This window comes from Chlorocebus sabaeus, chromosome 14, assembly GCF_047675955.1.
Source record: "Chlorocebus sabaeus isolate Y175 chromosome 14, mChlSab1.0.hap1, whole genome shotgun sequence".
NCBI lineage: Eukaryota > Metazoa > Chordata > Mammalia > Primates > Cercopithecidae > Chlorocebus > Chlorocebus sabaeus.
Window position 1 is genome coordinate 108,767,881 of NC_132917.1, and position 13,191 is coordinate 108,781,071.

The window sequence follows — 13,191 nt, forward strand, 5'->3', positions numbered from 1 at the left end:
CTGAGTAGCTGGTATCAAAAGGAAAGCAGAGACCCTCAACTTTGTGGTATCCGCAGAGAGCAAAGCCAGGACTAGATTTGTACCTTGGCAAGTACATCAGGATCCAGTGGAGGCAGGACACGGCAGCAGGTGCAAAGTCCTGCCCTGGTATCCACCTACTGTAAGCCTTACCCCAGCCTGACGCAGTGACCCCACCCATCCTCCCAGATTTATAAGCTCCGGACAGTCAGCACCATCCTCGCCTGCTGTGCTCTTGCTTGCGCAGTGTCCAAGAGCTAAACCTGGCTCTGGGTTTCCAGGAACCAGTTTGACTAAAGGCAGCAAGCTGCTTCCTCTGGTCCCTGAGATACCAGGTAAGCCTTGCCAACTTAGACAGTCTCATCCTAGTGTCTGACAACCACCAGACCCTAGAAAAGGGTAGGGATATTCAACCCTTATTAATCATATAAAAAATAGCTTTCGGGTCTTCAGACTTGGTGGCTGCAAATAAAATTCAGGTAAGTTGTAAACTGAATGCCTCCTGCATCTTCAGCAGGTGTTGGGTCCTGAGGTAACACTGAAGCAGAAATCGAACTCTATTGATATCTTTCCCTGATGGGATGAGAGAAAGAAGGGCATACTAAACGCATGTCTGTGTGTACAACTGTGTTATGCTGCTGCAGCAGACTAGAGCTGCAACCCATGGGAAGTGGACACTGCATAGCTGTTGAGGCCTTTACCTTCAGAGGGTGACAGGCCAGGAGACAAGTCTCAGATTTATTTATTATTCGGTGAATGACTTTAGCCCTCTAAACCTCAGATTCACTATTTCCAACATAATTACCTACTCAAAGTTATGAAAATTAAAATAAGAATTTCTGCAAACTATTCATTACAGATTAATCTTTTATAAAATATACCTATTGTATTGTTAATATCAATAAGCAAAATAGCATGATTTTAAAAATTATATATTTTCTTAATTGACAACTAAAAATTATATATATTTCTTATGTGCAATGCAATGTTTTCGAATATGCATGCATTCTGGTATGGCTAAACTGAACTAATTAACATATGTAAATCAAAGAAAATTACTGAGTCATGTCCCAATCATTTCTTTTGTGTGTGTGTGGTTTTAAGGACTGGAGAGTTTAACAGGCAAGAAAGAAGGGAGAAGAAATAAGGAAGAAACTCCCCTGCACACAGGCAGTTCAGGGTGCGGGGAGCTCCAATGTTGATAGAAGAGACCCCACATGCAGCAGATATCAGTCAGTTACATGAGGAAGCTGGAGGAAGAGGTGTCTGATTTCCATAGGGCTCAAGGGATTAGTTTGACCAGGCATGTCATTCACATAGCCCACAAAAGAACTGGTCCTCCCACCCTAGCCTTTCAACATGCAAATTCAGGGTGCCATGATGTTCTACACACGTGGTGATATGTGGGGGCGATCATCCTGCCAGGCACATGTGAGTCAAGGCCAAGAGGACGATGGTGGGAATCGCCATGTTGGTGGACCCAGTATCTAATGGCTGGCGTTTGCATAGCAAAGGTTCTCAGCCTGGTTCTAAGAGCCACCGCTTTCCTGCTAGAAAAGAAACATTTCTGGAGCTGCTCTAAAGGAGACAAAAGCTCTCCTAGGACCCCTTTTCCTCTCTATCTGTCTAAAATTATTTCTTAACAACTACTATAACACTGCCTCCCGTGGAGATCTCACCCTAATTGCTGTTAGGAGGTTTTGGACGATGACTCTGACTACTCCCTGCTGACAAGGGGCATCGAATGGGGAAGAGCAGGGAAGGCTCCTCCTGTGGTTGATCTTAGGATTCTCGGAAGAACAGCGTGTCTATGTGTGTTTCAGTTTGTGGCACCATTTGGAGCTTGATTGCTTGTAGTTGAGAAAACACAATTCAAGTTACAGGGTTGAGTATATAGGGTCAAAATATTAATACAAGTCATATAAGTGAGAGACGGCTAAATAAAGGAGTTAACCAATTCCACAAAGAAGACTGGAATTCATTAAAAGAGGGATTGTAGCCACCTGGGGCTGAAACCTGCATTTTCCCTGAGCTTCTCAATAATTTTGATTTGATCTTTAAATAGCTGTAACCCTATTGCAAATAGTAGAGTGAGTATAGCAATTCCCATAAGTGTGGTGGAGTAGATAATTTCCATCTAAAATTTTACTTCCCAAGATATAGAATTTCCCTTGGGGGGGTCTATGAACCTTCTTGGTTTTGTTATCCCAAACAAAGAAACCTCCAGGTTAAGGGCACCCTACTTAATTTTATTACCTGGCAGAATTTGCAGGATCATTGCCCAGAACTGGAATATTGATCCATATTTTTGCATTAGCCATCCCTTTTGGTTTCTTCCAAGCTGCAGGAGATACAGCTTGATTCACAGGAATAAGCAGAGTTAGTCTAAAATTTGGCAAAAAACTTAAAAACAATGAAAGAGACTGGGATTTAATGACAAATGTATGAGGACATTTGGGGCACAATTCCTCTCTCCAGTCCTCATTTTTGGTAAAAACAAATTATGATGAGACCACGTGTGCTGTGGGTAGAATAAATTTTCGTCTTATACTTGGCCTGATTGTTTGTATAATGTGCAGCAAGAATGGCTATTTCCACATAGGCCTTTTGGATTGACTTTGATGAAACTCTGTTCCACAAGGAATTTCAGATAAGAACTTTAAAGCTGAGCTCAGCCATGGGTTTGTATCCTCCAATACCTGTGAGTTGTGTGAGTCACTCTCTTGAGGTCCCAAGATAAACAAGGGGTTCCCAGACCTGTTAGAAAGTGACATTCTTGACTGACCACAGGTTAGGAAACCTGTGCCAGACTGTGTAGACAAGGTATGAGGCCAGTTCTCCCTAAGGGGCTTTATTGGTTCTGCATGTCAAGCTTGATTCCTTAAAGGGAAACACACCCTTTCAGTCAAAGCATGTGTAAAATAACCAGTTTTTCCAATTGTGTCATGTTGACAAAGAAAAATGGATTATTATTGCACTGATGCAAGCAACTGTATTACCATAAGTTAAGAGTACTCACAGATAGTCTCCAAATTCTAGGGGAAGCAGGCAGAGAAAAATAAACTTGCTCCAAATTTGGTTCATAGTAGTGTACGTTACTCAATTATTAAAGGCCAAAATAGTTAAAAATAAGTTTCCTTGATGCTACAAAACAAAACAAAGATCAGCAATATTCCAAGCAAAAGTTAAAAAGCTTGCTTTAACTTTCTGAGTGAGGTCCACTTATTTAACTCTTGTCTTGCTTGATATTTGAGCAAGAAAGCAAGACAACTATATGCAAATAACGATATTTCCGAATAGTTACAGTTAAAAACATGACTGAGACCAGGAGTGGTGGCTCATGCCTGTAATCCCAGCACTTCGGGAGACCGAGGTGGGTGAATCATGAGGTCAGGAGATCAAAACTATCCTAGCTAACACGGTGAAAACCTGTCTCTACTAAAATTACAAAAAATAAGCTGGGTGTGGTGGTGGGTGCCTGTGGTCCCAGCTACTCAGGAGGCTGAGTCAGGAGCATGATGTGAACCCAGGAGGTGGAGTTTGCAGTAAGCAGAGATGGTACCACTGCACTCCAGTTTGGGTGACAAAGCAAGCCTCTGTCTCAAAAAAAAAAAAAAAAAAAAAAAAAAAAAAAAAAAAAAAAAAAAAAAAAAAATCACTGGAAAACCTAGTTAGTAAGCAATTTTAATTATACACCAGGTGTGGATTCTAGGACCCAGACAGAAATGCAGACAAAGTTTGACTTTTCAGGATCTGGCTCCACGTGTCCCAGGCCTTACCCACTTGTAAAGCAGGCAGTATACAACCTGGGAACATTTAGTAACCCTGGTAAGTTATACAATTCTGACCACCTATTTGCATTTTGACGACACTTGCATTCTACCAATAATTCTTAAGAGGATTTTTATTTCTTACAGCCATGTGAACTAAAAACCTATTTGATTTAAGCGATTATTTTTCATTAAGCCAATCAATTAGAGCTGTTTTTACAGACATTACACACAATACATATATAGCAGCACAGACAGAAGATTCGGCACTTGTTAAGATTTTTCATTTGCCAGTTTTTTAATGGGATTACCGGCTTTAGGGTGGAACCCTTGGAGGAGCAGGGTCAGGTACCATGCAATTTTTAGGGCCTAACAAGCAGACACAGCTGAAGGCAATTGCCCATCGTCCATCGGAGTCTTATTTTTTAGGGGAGGGTGGGGATGTTTTCATATGTTTCAGGTGGCCAAGAGCATGCTTCTCTGATTTATTACTACTATTAGCCTTCCTTACAGAGTATTTTCTACCAGGTTATTAAACAGCAAATCTCTCTCACAATGTGAAGTAATGTGAAACCCCCAAAACATAAGCAGTATATAACACACTACGTAACAGAACAGAGACTTTGATTTTGAGGAGGGGATTCATGGGAAAAACAGAGGGCTTTTTTTTTCCCCAAAACAGGATCTGTGGTGCCTCCTGTTTTTCCTAAGGAGTCCCATGCTACTGGAAGTTATCTTTGGGCCTCTCATGCATGCGTTAGGAGTGGTAAGACAAAAATTGGAGAAAAATGATTCAGTTGACTGAAAGGAAAATAGGATTTTTCCAGGAAAAGTTTTAAATATACCTATAACTTGAATATCCATGTTTAATTAAGCTGAGCACTCTTTAAGAAAATCCTTTCAAATCCCTTTTTACTTGACTTTAGCCATGCCAAGCAGTTAAGATTTTTTGACTTTTCAATGTTACAATTTCACTTACAGGTGAAACCACTGAGCCTTAATTAGGTTTTGATTTAATCCTGTGTGCAAGATATTTTCAAAGGGGGGATAAGCAGCTTTTGAAGCTATCATTACAAAACTGTAACTGAGACAGTGAAAGACATCTGACCCAAACAACTCCATTTTTATTTCCAGTGCCCAGGCTGTCCTTCTCCATCCCTGGGCATAGGCTTCACCAACTTTGGAAGAAGCCTGGTTTACAGTTTATAGTTTAAAACAAAGATGGTAACAGCTCCTTCTTAAGATGTAAGAAGGGGACCTTGCCTGGGGACCAGACCAAGAAACGAGCCTGGGGACCAGACCAAGAAACGAGCCAGAAGATTTGAAACCATGACTTAGGAGTCATGCACCTAGAGACGATGAGATTTTGACCCTCCCTAAACTGCTTTCAAGATCAGTGCTAAGATATTTTGTAAAATCGGCCCTTGATGAATCAGCTGGCACCACTCAGATTGACAAACTGGCTTACAGGATTTTTTGGCCCTGAGTCAGGAACTGACTTAGCACAAGAAGACAGCAACCATTGTAAAATGGCGGAGAGTATAATGTACTGTTGCCATGTAGTTACAGGTCATGTTTACAAGGACATGAAACAAGATGGAGGCCTGTAGCCAAGTTTGTTACTGACTGTTATGTTGGGCTGGCTTGAACAGCAGGCTTGTGGGGTCCTGGGCCTGCATCCTAACCCAAGGTACCCTTTCTTTGACAGAACCATACAGAAAGGCAGGCAAAGCACACCAAATTGTCTACAGCTTAAGACCAACCTCAAGAATCCTTTTTCATTCATTATAAATTCACGGAGAATATAAACCTTGATCCTTATTATCCCCTTTACTGGCTTGCACAGGAAGAGAGAAGCCAAAAGCCCCACTGATGAGAAATTTTCACCCTTTTGCAAGCTTATCAGGCTTCAGGTTTCCCTTTCCCCAGCTCAACTCTAAGGCAAGCATTTTAATGTTTGGAAAATTAGCTTTTCTCAGGTTAGGAGAACATTATAAAAGAGATAAAAGCCATTATAAACCACAAAAGAAGAAAAAATACTATAGAAAGTAGTTCCAATTAGGGTTGTTATGAGGTATTTCCTCTCTTGCTATTGGGCACAGTGTTTCCTCTATTTTTTTTTTTTGCCTTCCCTATTTTTTTCTTTTCCATTTTGGCATACTATAGGAGACATATTACTTCCAGAAATCTCTTTTGCTTGCAGGGCTGCCTATTTTAGCTGCAGTTAGGGTTTGCCTTAGGAGCAGCATAACTTTCCTCCATGAGAGGGCAAATACCTGAATTAAATTTTGCCAAACTGGTATATAGCTATGAAGTGGTCAGAAAATTGACCTAAGTCTGCCTTTACTTGTCTAAAGTCCTGCAATGAGAAGGGAACCTGAAGGGGCCTCAAACAAGAGAATCCTCAGATGGTTCCCCTGGAACTTGCTTTTCTACTTTTGGGGAATTCTTCTCTTTGGGCCTGCCTGATATGATTGCTAAAAGAGCTGGGTTGATTTTGCAACACTTGCAAAGGTCTAGTAAAAAGGCCATACTCTTGTGCAATAGGAAATAAGCCATTTTTTCTTCAAAGTTTCAAGGTTGAAGGAGTCCCAGGGCTTCAAAATATACCCCAGCGGGGTGCATGTTGAAGATGATCTGTTACCCGTCTAGAAAGAGAAGTGGGAATAAAGGCGTCCTTTCAGTCTCCTTCCTCTCAGTATGTGATCCAGGATGGAGAAGAAAACAGTAGAGGGTTTTCCCCAACTATTTTCTCTCTTTGGCTCCTGAATCCTGGCACCCTCTTAAATGTACCAACCATGACAGTAGACGTGACCCTCCAAGTCATGGCCCTAGAGGAACTAAACTTTTAGGCTTTAGCCTTTTACTTCCCTTTGACCTCCTACACTTGCGTGGCCTGTGTGCCCTCCAAAAAAAAAAAAAAAAAAAGAGTTTCAAGAAAAATCACATAATTGGGCAAGGCCCCTTTAAGTGAGGGAGCATGCGAGATTGAACTCTATATCCTGTTATGATGGCTATGCTAAAGCATTTACCCATAGAAAAGGGGTTCTGGTTCACTTCTGGACTTAGAATCCCCACTAATTAAGCACTGTTTGAATAGGACACAGAATAGGTGCCTTAAAGGAATGCAGGAACTGAATGTCCATTTTCCTGCCAATGGGGCAATATCAAGACTAACATTTGGCTACAGAAGACATTTTACTGCTAACTGCTGAAGGCAGAAAATTCCCGTTCCCAGAAGACGCCTAGAGCCGGATTTCTAACAGTGTGAAAGGAGGCTGCAGTCTCACTGTGAAAAAAGAGGAACAGTGTGCCTCATGTAGAGGATTTTTTTTTTCACCAGGTGCCTTAGAAATATCATGTGTTCACCAGAGAAATCATAGAGAGAGACGTTTACTGAGTTCCTGCCTGTTGTGATTCATGATCTTTTCCAACATACCTGTTTCCCTGAACTGTAAATATTCTTGAACATTAGACACACAGAGAGGGGGTAAGAGACCGCGGATAATAAGAGAAAGAAACTTTGGCGACAGGATAGCTGGAAGAGAGCCTTGAAATTAAAGGACAGATTTGAAGTTGAGATTTCACTGCATGCTTGCCAGCCTGATGGATAAATTCCCTTTCCCAGCCAATGCACCAAAATGATACAGCTCCAATGAGTGGAGGAACACCAGGGCTATTGTCTCACATGAATTAGATAAAGTGACACGTACACACGTGGGGTGGATTTAAGGATCAGAGAGTTTAAATAGGCAAGAAAGAAGGGAGAAGACAGAAGGAAGAAGCTCCCCTGTACAGAGAGGGAGGGAGGGAGGCTCCAATTTTGAAAGAGGAACCCCCTGCCACCCAATTATTTCTGAGAAGTTTCTTTTGCTAAGATTAAGGATGCATCCAGGAAAAAGGGACACATCACCACAGGTAACACCTGTTGAGGTGTGGTCCATGCTTTTTCCAGAGAGGGTTTTGGGGCTTCAGTATCTAAAGAGAAAACAGCAGGCAGTAGGGCAAATAGGAAAGAGAAAAAAAGGAGAGTAGATAAAACAAGCAAGAGTTGCATTCCATTGAGTCTTTTGATAAGTTTCTCAGAATCCACATTGTTCAAGTGAAAGGAGCAGGTAGCAGAATAGTCAATCATGCAGTCATTTCATGAATCTGCCTTTTTACATAAGTTAAATGAGTGAATAAAATGATGAGTGAATAAAATAATTATAGAGTGTAGGGAGCAGCCAGATACACATTTGTTTCAGGTGAGTGGAGGGATGACCTTCAGTTATGTCCTTTGCCTGTGAAGGTAACGCTTCATTGACATTTTCAGGGTGAATTTCAACAGACCTGCCATAGGGTAAAGATCTTGGAGACCACAGGGAATTTTCTTCTGAGGAAAATGTGAGGGAAGTATGTAACTATCTGCTCAGGAACAAAAGGGGCGGGAGGTTTGTCTGACCCATTTCCCTTTGCCTGATTTTTCCCTTTGGCTCAGTGACTTTGAGATTCTGAGGCTTTCTTTCCATTTCACAATTTCTCCATTTTTTTTTCAAAGTTTCACTCTTTTCGTGCAGGCTAGGTGCAATTAAATGGCACAATCTCGGGTCACTGCAACCTCCAGCTCCCAGGTTCAAGCGATTCTCCTGCCTCAGCCTCCCAACTACAGGTGTGCACCACGATGCCCGGCTAATTTTTGTATTTTTAGTAGAGACGGGATTTCGTTGTGATATAAAGCTTATGAATTTCTCTATTTGCTTCTCTTCTTGTTCCACGTTGGATGCTAATTAAGTTTTTAATTTTTTTTTTTTCTGAGACAGAGTTTCATTCTGTTACCCAGGCTGGAGTGCAATGCCGCGATCTCGGCTCACTGCAACCTCCACCTCCCATTCATAAGCTTTATATCTGAGGAATGAAATTCATAGGGAAACTTATAGAAATTCAAATTAATGAGGGAGGAATGAAGTAACCTTTTAAGTTCAGAAAATCAAGAAACCACAGAAGTCAGAGCCACAACAATTATTGTACAGAAACTGCCATCTCCTTGCTCTGTCAACACTTGTTTTGCAGCCCACACTTTCAGTGAAGGTGCCAATTTGAGAGTTCCAGCAAAATGTAGGAATTTTAGTTCAAGTGATTCTCCTACCTCAGCCTCCTGAGTAGCTGGGATTACAGGTGCCGGCAACCACACCCGACTATTTTTTCTATTATTAATAGAGACAGAGTTTCATCATGTTGGCCAGGCTGGTCTCAAACTCCTAACCTCAGGTAATTCACCTGCCTCAGCCTCCCAAATTGCTAGGATTACAATCGTGAACCACCACGCTCAGCCTGAAGATGTGTTTTACAGATTGACGCATCTGCCTCCTCCTGTCTAGTTAAAGTTACCATCATGAACAATAACAGCAGTAGCAACATTCATAGCGCTTATTTAGTAAACGATGACATTCGGTTAATATTTGGTTCATCCAGCATTGTGCTAACTTCTTTTCATTATTTTTTCATGCAATCATTTTAAATCCTGTGAGACACAATAAATATTACCCTCACTTATAGATGAGTAAAATTATCCTTAGAAATATTAAATATGGTTAACTTCTAATTTCCAGTCCAAGATAAAAGAAGCTTGAAAGACACTCCTGTCTCTAGAACAAGAAAAAAATTGAACTGAATATCCCCATAAGTTCTTCAGATAATCAAGTTTATGGGGCAAACAGCTGTGCCAAAAACTAGACAGACATGTGAATACAGAGAATCTCAGCTGGACAGAAGCAGCAGCCCACAGCTGCAGGAGGTGTAGGGACTTAAATTGTACAACTTAAATTGTAATGAATGAATTGTTAGAAGCTCAGGAGGCACTAGCTTGAGAGTTAACAATGTTAGTGGTGCTCAAATTTGGGGGTGCATAGAGAATACATTCATGAATTTCACCTCCTAGAGCCACACCAGGTGCTCACTGCTAAGACTGGAGAAAATCCTGTCATGTTTCTGGTAGAAATGAGGGAACTAGAACCATTTTTTGAAATATGCCCAGATCATTCGATTTTCACTAACAAAGGGCTGCACTCAAGAGAAACTGTTTTATGAGAGCCAAACCAACATGGGGAAGAATTATGCTCATATAAATTCAACTCCATCTCCTCTCGTCCTCCTGTCTCATCTAAATGAGGAAGAGAAAAGCTGGAGGCATGTGTGAAGGTCAAAGCACAGCAGCCAGGCCCTCTGAAAGCCTGAGACCTGATCATAGACCTATTGGATGTTTCTCCTTCTTCTGCACCTGACCACATTAGTGGACTCCTTTATAATAACAGGGGATGACAGCTAAAAGAACTTCAAACCTCACACCAGAATAAGATGTAGTCACTAGGGAAACACAAAGACAACAAGAAAAATAAAAATAGGGACACCAGAGGAAATTTTGTCCTCTGGCATTACAGCCACAGCAAATAAGAATCACAGTCTAATTCCTAGCCAGATAAACAAAAACATCACAATGAAGGCCTATTGATTTCAGCTTCTTATACACAATACACCATGCAGAGCTCAACAAAAAATTACAAGGCATACTACAATGTAAAACACAGTCTGAAGAGATAAGCAAGAATCTGAACCAGACTCAGATAGCATAGAGATATTGGAATCAAGACTAGAAATTAAAATAAGTATAAATAAATGTTAAAACTTGTAATGGAAATGGTGAACAACAGGCAAATAGAGATGGACAATGGCACACAGAGATGCAAATTCTAAGAGGTAGTCAACCTGAAATGGTAGAACTAAAAGTCAAAGATGAAAAGGTAAAAGAAATCAACCTGATATTTGCACCCAGAGCTGACTTACTGTAAGCAAAACTATACTCATGAAATGCCAGATTCCAGCCTCCTCTCAAAGTTTAACTGAAAGGGTGCTGCACATGGACACAACTGAGAGCAGGAGACACAGAGTGAGCCCATATTGCTAGGTTCACTGTCAGCATCAGCTTGGAATTTGTCATTTTCCAATTTTTTTAAATTCAAATCCTAATAAGCAAATTCGTCCTCAATAGTGGCAACATTAAAGGATTTTTCTTCCCCACTGTGTAAAGTGAATGGTGCAGCTCATTGGCAGGCAAAATACCCTCTAGATCTCAAGTCCAGTGACCCCAGGTCCAGCCCCTTGGGTCTCCTAACTTCAAAGCTGCTGTCACTGAGCACCCAGCTTAAGACAAAGGCACCGGGACAGCCTCTGCCTCAGCAGGAGGAACAGTACCCTGGTGGGTCAGCACCAGGTCCTGTGACCTGACAGGGAGCCTGAGAGACTTCCACACCTTCTTTTCAATCTGGGAAAAGTACAGAGGAAACCAAATTATTCCAACAGGAAATAGGCAATGTGAAATAAAGAAGTGCTAGGGCCTCAAGTAAGTATGTCTTCACCACAAGCACTATTAGCTCTAAAGCGGCTGCTGCATAGCTCAAAAAGGTAATCATCATTCACAGCAAACTATCGCAAGAACAGAAAACCAAACACCGCATGTTCTCACTCATAGGTGGGAACTGAACAATGAGATCACTTGGACACAGGAAGGGGAACATCACACACTGGGGCCTATTTTGGGGTAGGGGGAGGGGGAGGGATAGCATCAGGAGATATACCTAATGTAAATGATGAGTTAATGGGTGCAGCACACCAACATGGCACATGTATACATATGTACATCACACACTGGGGCCTATTTTGGGGTAGGGGGAGGGGGAGGGATAGCATCAGGAGATATACCTAATGTAAATGATGAGTTAATGGGTGCAGCACACCAACATGGCACATGTATACATATGTAACAAACCTGCATGTTGTGCACATGTACCCTAGAACTTAAAGTATTAAAAAAAAAAAAAAAAACTTATTTGACCAACTCTGTGTAACTGGGCTCTGTTCCATTTTCCATTTTAAAAATATAGTTTTGAGTACCAAAAGAGCTAATTTAAAGAATGTCCATGTTCTCAAACTGCTTTCCTTGTCCTAAGAATGTGTTAAGCCAACATTGATTCAGTCTGTGCTCATGGAATCACCAAGGGGGCAAAGATGAGCTATGGACATCCTGCTGGCCCAAACCCTACTAGTTTTTTTCAACAGCATAATAGTGCCCTCCAGAGTGCTCTCCCTGCTCTGGGAGGAGTCGGGGATACAGATGGCCATGGGGACCAGGCCCACCTGGAAAAAGCAGGAACAAAATTTGTGTATGACTGCCTGTTGATCCTTTTATATAGGAAGATTATTAGTGTTTTTGTTTGTTTGTTTTTACAGTTATGTAACATATTTTTCAACTGGCAAACTGTTGTAACATACAAAACTGTAGTTAACAAATTTCACATTCACCCACAGTTCTGAGACCTATATATAAGTGTCATCAAGATTTGTTGAGCATCACTCCAGCTATGTCTCTAAGTGTATAAAGAGACTGAAGGAGAGCTATAAGTAGATACATTCCCTTACTTGACAAACCTTTAGTGAGCACCTGCAGGGAGCTAAGCACTGTGCTGGGCACAGGACAAAGGACAAGAAAGGACAAGGCAACAAAGACCCTGCCCTCACGCCCTTCACATGACAAAATCAGGTTAATGGATGAATATTATATTTAAATGGCATATTAAAGGGGTGCTGTGAGGACCTTGGCTTTTACTTAGAATGAGAACAGAAGTCACTGGAAGGTTACATCAATGGAGAGATATAACATAACATATATTTTCATGATTATTCTGATTGTCCTATGAAGAGTAACTATAGAAAGGCTGAGTAGGTCGGGGCGGGAATTCTTGAAGCTACTTCAACAATACATGGAGAGATGACAATGATAGAGGCTTCATGGGAGGTAACAAGGTGATCATAAGGGAATTTTTTTTTTTTTTTGAGACAAAAGTGTTACACGTGGAATTAATATCCCTTCAGCTTCAGAGACACCTAAGGATTTGACCACAGGTTGAACTCCTTGTAATACTAAGCTGAAGAAGATATATAGTCTACCAGGTCACAGACAGATGAGGGCTGTGCTGATGTCACTGTGTGCCCAGTGTCACTATCAGGCCACACTCTTCCTGGATTCAGGATAGTTTACTGTGTAACTGGTAATGCACGAGATGTAGCTACACTGAAGACTGGGGATAGATCACTAGCAAAGTGCTAAAAGTAACGGCTCACTACCTAGTGGCTTCCCTGAGCTAAAATGGTGGGCACTTCCTTACCTAATCTCACTTCTTGTGGCAGGCGTATACCCAGGCATAACAATTGGTAAGATCAGAAGTTCCCCCTTGGATGTCGCCAGACCTATGATGCTGTTGCTCTACAAGCCCTGTTCTATGTCCTGTGTTATTTCTCAATGCTAAGAAAGACTGATGCTTGGAAAATCTATTGTGTCTTGTGAGTTTGACACAATCTAAACTTGAAA

The 13,191-nt window shown here is 41.3% G+C and overlaps 1 protein-coding gene across 2 annotated transcripts in view; it reads left to right on the forward strand.

The window, feature by feature from the left end:
• Positions 1-237: 237 nt before the first annotated feature.
• Positions 238-13,191, forward strand: part of SULT1C3 (sulfotransferase family 1C member 3) — a 91,846-nt gene continuing 78,892 nt past the window's right edge. For both annotated transcript variants that reach the window (XM_073023337.1, XM_008008308.3), the window contains exon 1: positions 238-353. The gene's annotated coding sequence lies outside the window, so the exon portion shown is untranslated. The remainder of the gene's footprint in view (positions 354-13,191) is intronic.